The sequence below is a fragment of the Acyrthosiphon pisum genome, chromosome A2, assembly GCF_005508785.2.
Source record: "Acyrthosiphon pisum isolate AL4f chromosome A2, pea_aphid_22Mar2018_4r6ur, whole genome shotgun sequence".
In the NCBI taxonomy this organism is placed as follows: Eukaryota; Metazoa; Arthropoda; class Insecta; order Hemiptera; family Aphididae; genus Acyrthosiphon; species Acyrthosiphon pisum.
This window is the reverse complement of record NC_042495.1, coordinates 101,813,305-101,827,040: the sequence shown is the minus strand read 5'-3', so window position 1 is coordinate 101,827,040 and position 13,736 is coordinate 101,813,305.

Below are 13,736 nucleotides of genomic sequence, written 5' to 3'. Positions count from 1 at the left end.
ATCACTCATCTTCGCGTGTGAACTTGTTTTTACTACACCAAAACGTGTAAGATGGGTATAACATATTATCTTAGCGCACATATTAAACTACGCCCTCGTATGAGTGATAATAGCATATTGTAATATATTTTATTATGAGCTATAGGTACGGTGGTTGGTTGTGCACTGGAGCATTTTGCCGATTGCAAAAACCCCACTGGATTACTGAAATATATTGTAGTGAAATGCCGAGAGAAGATACAAATACAGCACAGCGAGTGCATAAAAGAAAGAACAGAGTTCTCTGTAAAAATACAAGTATAAGGAGCGTATAAAAGAAGTTTATAAATTTAGCATGTATTTTTATAATACGCAATTAAAAATTGTGTACGAGCTTTAGTACATTTTTGCATACGGTAAAATTTACAGGGCGAATGATCGGTTTATCGGACGTTTAAAAACTAGGCACCCACGAAGATTTTATTTTGAAGTGGTGGAAATATGAACAATATAATAATGTTCAACTGTTCAAGGCGGCAACGCGTCTATATATTTTAAGATAAACTTATTTTCTTTTAAATTATTTAATGCCTTGCTAGTTGCAAACGTGTCCTATTAACTGCGATAGTGCGACGATGTTACAAGTTTGTGTTATAAAATTAATAAACCAAAATTTATTGCATATTATAGTATGCACGAATATAATTTTATATTATAATAATATTATAGGTATATATTATGTATACAATGTATAGTTCAACCTCCTTAAAGACGGGTTTACACAATCGAAAAAAAATATACTCTTCGACTTCGTTTTTACATGTATTACAATATACATGTATAATGATTTATCTATTATGTTTAAATTCACGTGTAATAATTTTGTGTTTGGAATTGAAAAATAACATAACCTGTATAGGGAATTTCAAAACCATCATACGTGTTTGATATGCACGGTTTAATATTATACTATTATTATGAAAAGAAACTTGATGCCAGTTGTTTTTTTCCATCACATTTTACGTGTTATTTTTTTTTTATGATTTCAATTTGACATAAATTGTATTACATATATACCTACATCGTAGGTATACGATAATTATGGATGAAAATATTCATCATGCGCACTTGTCTGTACGATTGTTTGCAATTATTTTCAACGGTGAAGATTTCGCGTGTAACTCTTTTAAACACGTCGCCGAGCGATAACGTAACCAATAAAGGGTATAATTATAATATTTGGTAACAACAGAAAAAAAAAAGTAGGCCCGTCTCAGAATTAGAAGGTGGGCTTGTATGGTTTGAGTCGGCAGGTCGAGGCTGATATATTATTATAGCCAAGGTGAATTAATTATTTAATGTATACAGAAATTAGGTCCACGGTGAGTTATTGAAATATTGATTATTTAATGAAAACCAAAAGAATATTAATAAATAATAATAAAGAAAAAAAAACGCAAAGTTGTATTTGAATTATACTTATACACGCCTATAATCAGAATATAAGTAATAAAAGTAATAAAAAGCTGTTTGCAGTCATTGGATTTGTGTTCATTAATCATGTATAAATATTCGTTTAAACTAATGACTTTCATAAAATGTGTATTTAATTTTTAATATAGTATACAAGTGCGGGCTAATTGCAGGAGCGCTGCAGTGTCTAGTTAAATGCACCTACTCGGCTACTCATAATTTTTAAACTTCAAATAGGTACTACTTATCATAATATTATAATGCTATAATAACAGTATAATATTATGTGTACGAACATTATATTTGTATACAGGACTAATAATATAAATTATATCCCGTTAATAACTGAAATTTGTTATGCGTTAGAAATTAAAATGTTAAACGTTATGTTCTTTTTATCCACATTATAAAACGTTACTTAAAAATGTATTCGTTTTGAAATTTGAATACATCTAGCCATCTAGGTCATATTAATATTGTGAAACATTAATTATAGAATATCATAACATTTTCAAATGTGTACGTAGGCTGGGTAAGCATTAGTGCATTACTAACAATTGTTATAATATTACACGTACTGTTGTACGATATGACGTAATTAATAACAATATTATATCCTACATAGAATTATACGCGGATTCCTTTTAAAACACCCATAGCAGATTATAACATTTTTACGTAACCAATAACCATAGATATAATAATTTAACATCTAAATAAAGAGATGTTTACAAGCCCCCCGCCTATTATTGGCATATATGCCCATGGCCGGTCGTGGGATTTCTGCACATCCCCACACAACCCTTGTGTTTGCCATAATCAGTATATGGCAAATATTTTCTGTTGAGTAATTGATTGCATTAAAATATTTAGAACGAAGAGTCGAGAACTGACTTGACATTAAAAAAAAAAGCGATAAACTATAACTCTTTATACTATGTATATTGAAACTAATTATAATATAATATAAGTTATAACGCAGGGTTATAGGTAAATAAAATAATAATTATAAATGTTAATTATTATAACTAGTTTATAATATTTTAAATAGTATAGTTAGAAACCTTAATGAATAGTACTTATAATATATTATATACAAGTATTATATTATTATGTTCAATACATGTATATTACATAATTTGTTTCAGCACCGGTCCAATGTGTGACCTACAATTTATTGGATACCGGTTGGATTTTCATTGATTTATATAATATGTTCAGGTAGTGTGTTTAGTTCCTACGAAAATGTTATAAAATATTAACACAAAAAATTTAAATACACAGATAATATAATATAATATTATTTTTAAACAATAGTTACCCCTTACCCATCGATTTGGCAATTGATTTAACGTCATGCAGTGAATAATATAAATATTGAAACTTGAAATACATACTTATAAGTAGACGTAGGTACCTATACATTAAAAATTTAAAAATGTCAATATAATATTATGGTTATTACTTATTTTAACCTATACCTACAAATTACGGTTTTAAGCTAATAAGTAATGACCCTTCTTGCTAAAGACCTGAAGCTATATAATATGTTCAACCATAATAAAAAAAAATATATATTATTTTGTTTATTATGATTTAATAATTTATAAACCATATTGTAAATTTTACTTTCAAAGTTCCAAATCCAATTATTTCGTTGTTGTTTTAATTACTTTCAGCATTTTATTGCGATGCATTGGTGCCGATGTGACATCGTAAATTGTAATAGTGTAAATTACAATTATTTTGAAAATTTCAAAAATCATTTTTCTTCATACTCGGAAATTCTGTTGTTTATTGTTAGTTTTTACACACATTATATTTATTTTAATAAAACGACAAATAATTTATGATTTTAAATCAAACACCAATACCAGAAGGCAAAATCAGATAAGAAGTATTTTTATTGTTCTGGTTTTATATCTATTGTAAACGTAATAAAAATAGAAATCAACAGCTATATATATATTGAGCCAAACAGGATTTCTGGCTTAACCGCTATATAAGAAAGGCGGCCGCCAATCGGATCGATCGGAGCTTTTGATTTCTTATCGGTTTGGACCAAAAGAAATAACGTATATAATAATATATTATATAAGAACCCTGATCGCATCACGTCTTGGTCGTCCACATTTTGACAAAAGTCGTGGAATTCTATGTCGCCTTCTCGAAAACCACGATTAAGACTGGGTAAATGTGTAGCCAGATGACTAGAATAGTGTATAAATCTGTAATATACTAATTACTAATATTATATAGCTTCGTGCTCTGGATACGACATTGGTAAGAAGGAAGAGCCTTAATGTTATTTTGTACCCACCCAAAGAGTATCAAACAATCTTGGGTGACTTACGGCCAAATAATTAATGACACCATTATCGGGGTAAGATCAAAATTAAATTAAGATCATAATAATATAATAATCCATATTTTGTTTATATTACGAATCACGTTAATCACCATTTTAGTTAGTTTTAATTGTTAGCACCCTATGGACTATGGTGATGTTTATTGTCTATAATAGTCTATTGAGTATTCATGGTTTTTTTTTTTCACTTCACTTAATTGAATTTGTTATATTTCATAATATATCATATAGCAATATCTATCTTTCATATTTTGGAAATATTTTATACGAGTTTATTGCAATTGTGATGGTCTTATAATATATAGATATAATATATTTATAGAACTATAGAGTTGCTACTTATAGTTTCTCATGAGCGTTGCCTGTTGCAGGATTAATATTCTTTTAAACATCGTGCAGTTACGATTGGCTCGATTGTACGTATATAGTGTGCACAAGACCGTATTGAATAACCATAAAAGTTGTACTGAATAAGGTATCTATCTATTATTCCTCATTAGGAATATTATTATTAAGTTCTCGGGATCTAGGCAGATTATTTACAAGGATATTCTGATTAATTAGATATCTAGATGCAATTCACGCACCTGCAAACCAAATACATTTTTTAATAATAATGCACTTATAGGAATGCAATCGGAACGTTTTTAAGTCATCTATTGAATATATTGATTGGTTAATAATTATTATAAATTTTTTAAATAATTGTAAACTAATAAATTAGTTTGAAATAAATGACCGGAGTCGTGAGTGTGTAATTTATACAACGCTCGTAAAAAACTAAATAAACATAATACCTACTTAAATATTTTCAAATATCATTTATCTGTAAAAAGGTACACAAAAATCTTTACTGGTTATTTCAAGGAAACACGGAAACACGGAAACGTGAAGAATTCGTCCATTATGTTATAGAATTAATCTGACCTCACCTCTAATTAAGAACCTCAATTTTAGGTTAGGTACTACACTACTACATAGTTCAAATCGAATCGAAATATCGAATAACAATAAAAATCCATTAACACTTATTGATCTAATGATAAGTTATATACACTATTTATCTTATCGATAATAATTGTAGGTAAATAATACCTACCCATGTATAAGTCACATTAATCACAATAAACCAGGGTGGGTATAGAGAAGTTATCACTATAATTTGGGGCTCGATTTTTTTTTTGTGTGCGTGTGTGTGCCCGATAATAATTGTTCAACCCTTTTCGTTTGGTCATAATATTATTTTACTTACTCCAAGTCTCTTCGAAATTATAGATATTTTTTTAACAATGATTTATAAAATATTAGACGCACTAAATTAATGCGGATTTAAATCTATTTTTGTGTGACTATATTTTTATTTTTCAATTTCGTGCGGAAGTGCATGTTCAGTTCTAACAAAAAACAAATGATATATATATATTCGATTATTCAGTATACTGCAGTATAATAAAGCGTTCCAAATAAAATGTTGAGCCAAAGTCTCGAGGATCCTTCCAAGGCAACCCCATAACGTATATAATAATATTTTACAGTATAACAGTTGGTATATTTGTAGTTTGAATCATATTTTAGAAACGGTTTATACGATACATTCATTTTTATTTAGCATGTGCCGCATATGCAAATTCTTGTAATATTCACAGGAATTTTTTTCAACAATGCTTGGGATAAAAATGAAAAGAATAATATTTTATACTATACTTGCGTATATAATACCTACATGTTTTGACACCATATTTAATATTATTATTGCTTCTTGGCACTTTTTTCCTTAATTAAAATATATTGCATTATTAATTTAAACGAACAAAAAATATATTTCGTCGGAATTAATATAGGAAGCAACGAATAGTCTAAAATATTTTTCCTTATTTAACTTTCTACAAAAACGGGTCGATTATTAATTATTATTTTTTCGCTTTTAGAGGTGATTTAAATATTTTTATAAGCTTTTCTAGTTCAGTTCAGGATTCTTCTTAATTAAAATTGTAAATTATATTTTTGTGTAAAACTTTCTATTTGCATATACAAAAATATACTATCGTTATTTATATCAAATTTTCATTTTGTTCTTACAATAACAGTCAATATTATATACATATAATTTATGCTTGCAGATGTCGAGTTAACAAAACCAACAAACCTTCACACGATTATGTGTAGGTATAATATCATAGAAATGTATCTATAATTGAAAACGCATATTTAAAAAATTAAAGTCTGCAGCAAAAGGTTGAAAATATTGTTGCATAATAAAATCAATAAATAATAAATAAAATTATGCATACAATACACTTAAGTAATAATTAATAGTTGGGTAATTATATATTATGTCTAATGTCTATGCATATAATCAAGAGTGAGAAATTTCAACGAATCGTGATTTGTATGATTCGATAGTAGAATATATAATTTATATAAATACTTAATTGGAAGGTTAAAGAATATTAATTGACATACTAAGGATTATATTGTTGTATTAGAATAAGTAAAAACAATAAAAACACATAATTTAAATTATAAAATAGAGAGGATAATATTTTCCGAAAATTATTTCTCTACTATATAGTTATGCAATTATAAAACGAAAAAATGATGATCACTTTAGTTTGAAATTCTACATTTTTAAAATTAATATTTTTATTTAATTTTCTATTTTAAAATTAAAATATACATATAACAACATAAGAATTAGGTCAAAGCAGGTTTACCATACATTAATTATTTTATAGTTTATTTATAGGTTGTTGATTGGTAGTTTTTAAAAGTTTAATTTTTTTAATTATACCTACTTATATTATATTTATTAAAAATTCAATAAATAATCTACAATTGTCTTTACTTTTCAAAATTCAGAAGTTTTAACGTATTTAAATAGCGCCCAATACTAAATGTGTAAAATAAACACAATACTATATAGTCTATATGTCTAATATTCTAATATTTTGAAAGTATATAAAATGTGTTATTATATGCTCGTACAGTTATGCGATAATATTATATATTTATATATGTTATGTATATAACTATATAAGTAGTATCTATCCATAATATACGAGTATATGATTCAAGATGAGCAGTTATATTATATGAAACTTTTGGAGCACTTATTCTGCTATAGAAATAGTTAGCAGACAAAATACATACATCATTGTAAAACTAATAACTTACACTCTGTCCACTCGGAATAATTTAAAATAAAACTTTTTTTCTGTCTCTTCTTCTTTTCTTTTTTTAGAGAAGTATAAAGAGAAAATTTTAGATTCTTACAAGTTACAGCAACAGAACACACGGATATTTTATTTTAACGTTTTAAAACATATATGATTTATAATATAATGTACCTACTTATATTTACATAAATCTGTATACATAATTTAATTAAATACAAAATACTTGAAAGTAATGTGTAGGTAGCCAAGTATATATTATAGCCTATAAAGGTATATTCGTCGAAATTTGATCTATTTTATTTTCATTTATGTCAGATTTATTATGTCTTTTGAAAAAAAATATACGAAATTCTTGATAGAATTTGATTAAGGAGCAATATTAAAACTAAAATTCAACATTTTTTACTTTATCATAGTTGCGCAGGTATTAAGCAGTTAGAGGGCATCTCATCATAATTCATAATGTCTCATGATTAAAATTTAAAATTTTGTATTAGGTTTTTTCTGTCTTAGGTTATGCATAAAATAGAAATATATAATTTCATCGACTATTTCTATTTTTATACCATAAATTGTTCACATTTCTGTTTGAATCATTAATTTCAACCAAACTACTCGAGCATTTTCAACTACCAATAATAAATTGTTTATTACGATGTTGATTGGTTTTATTAGATTTCTAGTACAACGTAAATTGCTCGCGTGTGAGATTTTAAAGTCAAACTATTGTGACATTTCGTAAATTGCATGTCAATAATTTACACGTACCTACCTACATGATGTATTTGAATTAAAATGTAAAACAAGCAAACACGTCGACAGACTGATTCAGTGATAGGTCACATGCCGCCGACGTGTCATTGGTGTGTATTTTGTTAAGAGGTGGTTTCAGGTGGTAAAATGTTGCTTTCAATAGATGATTTGAGATTTCGTGTGAAAATTACAGTCCATTGTGTTTCAAAACTTATTTGAAAGTTGTTCCGTAGTTCGTTATGCCAATGTTTAGTCAAAATGCTTAACCTTAAACTTAAACTTAAGCTTAAAAGGTATACTTTTAAATGAGACTGCTTTAAAAATTATTTCTAATAATATTAAATGCATATAAAATGTATAAAAAATGCTTATAGAGTAGTTATCATGTAATTATATATAACTATATTATTTACCAGACGCTACACCAAAGAAGTTGATTGTTTTCGACTCTTTGGTCTTTGCTGCGACTAGCTATAATATGAAAAGTTCCTATTCCCTTTAACTATTTCTAACAAAAATCAAAATGCTCTTCAGTCTTCAGGCTCAAATTTTGAGGAAAATAATTTATACTATTAAATTTTAAGAAAATATTGAACTATTTAAGATAACTATAACATGATTGTACGTCAGCTTTTCCTGAATATTTTAATTCTAAAATAAAATTTGAGAATTAATATTATAAATACTTTTACCAATTTCATTATTTATATTTCATTATTATTTTTTTTGATGTCTTAGTACTAGATACTTATACAGCTGTACAACATATACGTACCTTGGTTTACAACTAGAACATTGATACATAACTTGCGTACGATTATAGATTAAGTTTCCCTCGTTCGATTTATTAAATCTAAAAGCGGCGATTCAACTGTAATATTTTAGCCTATGTACAACCCGCAGTGGGTGAAGGTAATATTATGAAGCAAATGTTTTTAATTATGTTTATTGTAGTTTAATAGTGACGAAGACACTGAGACTGAAAAATACACTAATTGAACGTCCACGTCCAGATATTTAACCCTAACATTTTACGATTCCAATCAGCATTATTATCATTTATCACAATATCACGATGATATTTTCAAATCTATTTGATTTTTGTACGATCTTCCGAGCTGTTTGAAATTGCATCGTGAATGTTGTAGAGAAGTATTAATCAAATATTGGTTTCAAACGATAAATCGACGCACATTATTTAAAGCACCTATCTACCTAATATTATACGCACGCGTATAATCGCGAAGATTAATATTAGACTAGATTAACAGCTCTGATAAATTCGGAGTTTCTATAGAAACATATTTTAAAAACATTTAAGGAGCAGCGGTGGTACACTACGGACCACAAAGAAATCGATAAAAAAAAACACGCCTAGTTTAGATGGTCTGCGTTATTTCTAGATGAGACTTCAAACATAATATAGTTCAAGTTCCGACGGTGAAATATCGAATCCGCCGAAACTGAACAGCCACCGTATTTTGTTGGCACCGCTTTTTTGGTCCAATTTTTGACGTTGGTCGTTTAGAAACCTATATGTTACGGGATAATTATTTTTCGGGGTAGGGCAAAACGGCAGTATATATATATATATATTTATAATAGATATTGCAGCGCTGTGGTAATTGAATAATATTATTATAATATCGTTGCGAAGAAAGTATAATTTATTATGCGCGCAATGTGCATATATTATTATACTACTCGCTGTACTCCTGGATGTACAGGGTGTTTCACCAAGCATCCCCATTTTTTTCCTTAAACAATTATTTTATTAAAATTTTGATTTTTGGAATTTTTCAAATATCTTCTTTTGGCTCATTTTTTCAAATTCTTAAGGTTTTTTGTACTACCTAGTACCTACTTGAAGAGTGTCCCGTCGTTGTGATACAAACTTCTGTTTTTCTAATGAGAACCCCCCCCCCTCATTTTTTACTATAAATTATTTAATAGATACCTAATTCAAAATTCTATATAGTAATAGACAATAGTCCTTAAGAGGACGCTACACGGTCATTTGTTGTCACCGTATTATAAGTGCGTAACATACCATTTTTACAATCAGCAGATCACGTTTAGCTCCGTTAATTTAAAAATTTGAGTGAATCGACTTATTATGAAACTTTATGTTAAGAACATATTATCTGTGTTTGTATCTGGGTTTTTGACGTTAGTTCAATTTTTTTAGCAAGTTATGCATATATAATATGGTGTAAATTAAAAATGCTCATAACTCACTTAAAAACTGAGTTATCGTGAAAATTCATAATACGTCGATTTACTCTAATTTTTAAACCAACGGAGTTAAACGTTATCTGAAGAGCATACATTTGTTACGTTACGCACTTGTAATATGTTTTATAAAAATATAAAATATGTTTGCATTGGATCTGGTATTTATCGTACTATTATGGCTTAATGTTACACATACATTTTGATAGGTTTTGATTTTGAATATTAATTACTACAATAAAATGTCTAACTCACCGTAAGCCTTCATATTATCATTAAAACTGATTACCATAGACTTATTATCCTTACTCCTTAGTACACAAAGTAAATAACTCAAAAACTACTCGTTTGAATTTTGATTTTGATACTTTAAATTTTTCAGAAAAGTTATCAGCTAAATAATTTATAGTAGAAAACAAGGATTCTCGCTTGAAAGATAGACGTATACATCTGAACTAGACACTCCAACTTAAGTGGTACAAGATAATCTCAATAATTTAAAAATATGGTCTTAAGCATATTTAAAAATTCCAAAAATCAGATTTTAAATAACTAACTGCATTATCCAAGTAAAAAATGGTGTTGGAATTCTGGATGAATCACCCTGTATAATATAATACTTATATTATGTACTAGTCCGTCGACACGCGTAAATACCGCCGAGGCGAGCCCGCAATAGATTTTGTCGATCAGTCCAAAACAAATTATATTATAATATATAGGCAATAATAATATTGAAGGTAGATGGGCTGGCTAGGTATGCGGAGCGCGTATATATGTGTATACTATAATAGATAGGTGTACGAAATTATTCACGCGTGTGGGGGGCCAGCATTTTTTTATTTTCGGGCGGTAAATTTGTATACTGCGAGGTTGCAGCGCAGCCATTATATATAATATTACCATCGACTTTATCGCGGCGTGTACAATATGTATAAATGTACAGTATGAGTGTAAAAAAAATTCAAAACAAAACAAAACTAGTAAAAAAAGATATCAAATCTAGCGGGGGGGACAAGACGGACGAGTCGTGCGAGAGATTTGCGTTTGCGTTTTACGATTTCGCGATTATGTTAAAGATAATATTATTGTGTTTTATATCTCTCGTTTTGCGGCCCTCGCGGCTGCAGCAGCGCCATCTCATCCTGCATTGACTCGCGGATGTTTAGCGATAAATCCGTTTTGTGCCCGATGAACACTTAAATCGCTACTCTTCTGAGTATACGAGGTTAATGCATGCAACTTCATTGGGTATAGTATAGCGTAGTATTAACTATCGTGGCAGTGTTATTTGTTCCAAAATCTTAGTGGATGTATTATGTATTGACGCGGTTAGTTCCGATTTTTTACATCCGATCCAAGACTATCTTTTTCCACTCATAAAAATATATTGTTTATATGTGTTTAAAAGTCTTATAAGTTATACCTATTACGCTTCGGGTTTATAATTTTTATAAAAAATAACATAACTATCTAGGTATAGAGATTATTTTCAGCTCGATTTTCAGCGATCAATTAATCAAATAATTAATATAATTATATTACAATTTATAAATTCTCAAGTTAAATGTATATATTGTAAAAGCTCTCGCTTCTTTGTGTACTCTGCCTATATTGCCCTAAATGCGGGCGTCAATAAACATATTATTATTATTTAATTACACGAACCAAATTGATTATGTCGGTATGTGTTCATACCTCTATACCTTGGTACTATTGTTTTTAAATGTTAAATGCATATTATTATTATATGTATTAATATGTTATATGAATCACTTATATAATGTATAATATATAAATATTTTGAACTTTATCATAATAAATTATAAAAGTAAAAGTATATGATACAGTTTTTTTTTTTAAAAATACAATTAAATGATATTATGCCTCTCTTACGAGCTAAAGCTTATGTGGGAAATAGGGAGTAATTAAATTACAGTAAAAAACAATATACCTACACAAATAATAGAGTAGAAACGAAAAAAAAAATGTGAAAATAGAGAAAAATCAATTGGTTATTAAGTTATTTAATAATTTGTAAAATTGTAAATAATAACATTATTATCGATCGCTTCGATACACATCATTTTATTCGGTTCATGCGAGTTGATAAAACATTGATTACATCAATTTTTTTTAGGTTGAAAATGGTATGCCAATATGGAATTCAGACAATGCGCGGTCTTGGCGGTTATACTGCAGCGGCATCATGATAGCAGCTGGCAATATAAAAAACTCATCCGCGCGAGATACTCAACCACCTGAAAAACGCACACAGAACAGAAAGCCCGAGGTGTCTGTAACGATGCAGTCTTCTATCATATAAAATAATACCTACGCACTATATTGATATATAATATACTGGTTTTATATATACGATTGACTATTGTACATTGACATTATATTATAATACACGTAGGTGTAGGTGCAAACAGGATGACACGCTAAACGCATTGGCACGCGAACCATAGTAATATACGCGACTGCTATAATATGATGTATAAAGTCTAATACGGTACGCGTAAAAATTCGGGACAGCGTTCGGAGGATTAACGATTTTTAAATTGCTTGCGATACACGGCCTCCCTCTTTATTTCACGTCGCGCAAAGCACAACATAATATTATATGATATGATATAATGATATAAACTACTCCGCGGGACGATGCCCCCGCGGGACGTATATAATATAAACATTATATTATATATATATTTATATACCGTTCGCGGGGGAACTTGCAGCGAGGTCAGATCGAGCGCCGAGTTTGAATTTTAAAACGAAATCGCACGCAATATACGCGAAATCGGTCAAAGACCAAAGTCGACAGCTCCGTTGTTTGTTATTTTATTAGTCGTCACGGAAAGCATCACGCGCGCGGGCCAAAGCGGAATTCATATTATTATTTATTATTATATAATAATATAGCCGATATAGACGTCATATTATACGCTGCACGCAGATCCGTTGCGAACGCGTGTGCATAAGTGTGACGTTTGTTCAAAAAAATATTATAATATATAGTTCGCGGTGCTCTTATTATAAATAGTTGTTATGTATTTATATTTTTATGTATATATATCGTACATTCGTACTTACAGCAGCTATTATAGCACTGGCGCAAATAGGGGAAGGGGTGCGTGGAGGGGGATTTTGGCCCCCGAAACTATTTCTTTGGAGTTTTTAATCTTCCGTATTGTGTTTGATGTGCATTTTGAATCAATTCAAATCATATACGTTGTTCCTCATTGTTAAATATTTTACTGCCCAAGTAAAAAGTTTTGAGTGGGTGGGGGGTTCTCCAATATTTCCCCCTCCCATTTAGCTACGTTATTTTCTTTTTTTGATACCCCCTTTCAGAAATCATGTCTATACGCCACTGGTTACATATTATGTTAATGCATTTTGTTTTTGTGATATTGTATTTCTAATATTATGATTTATGGATGATATAAAGTATAAACACATACGAATATACGATTAGAATTTATTGTCGCTATTTGTCGTAAAAATTTGGTAAGAGAACCGTGTTCGACATTATATTGTAGTGCGTGCTTGTCAGATACTCCGTATTCCTAATGCCCTAATAGATATATTATAATTATATTTTAAGTATTAAAATAAATATTGAATTTAAAATTGTAAATTATGAAATTGATTAAATTGATGAATTATGAAATTTGCGCCTATATAATATTATATACGCTATAAGTAGTGGTATCATTTTACTTTTTTAAATTTAAAATATAATATAATAT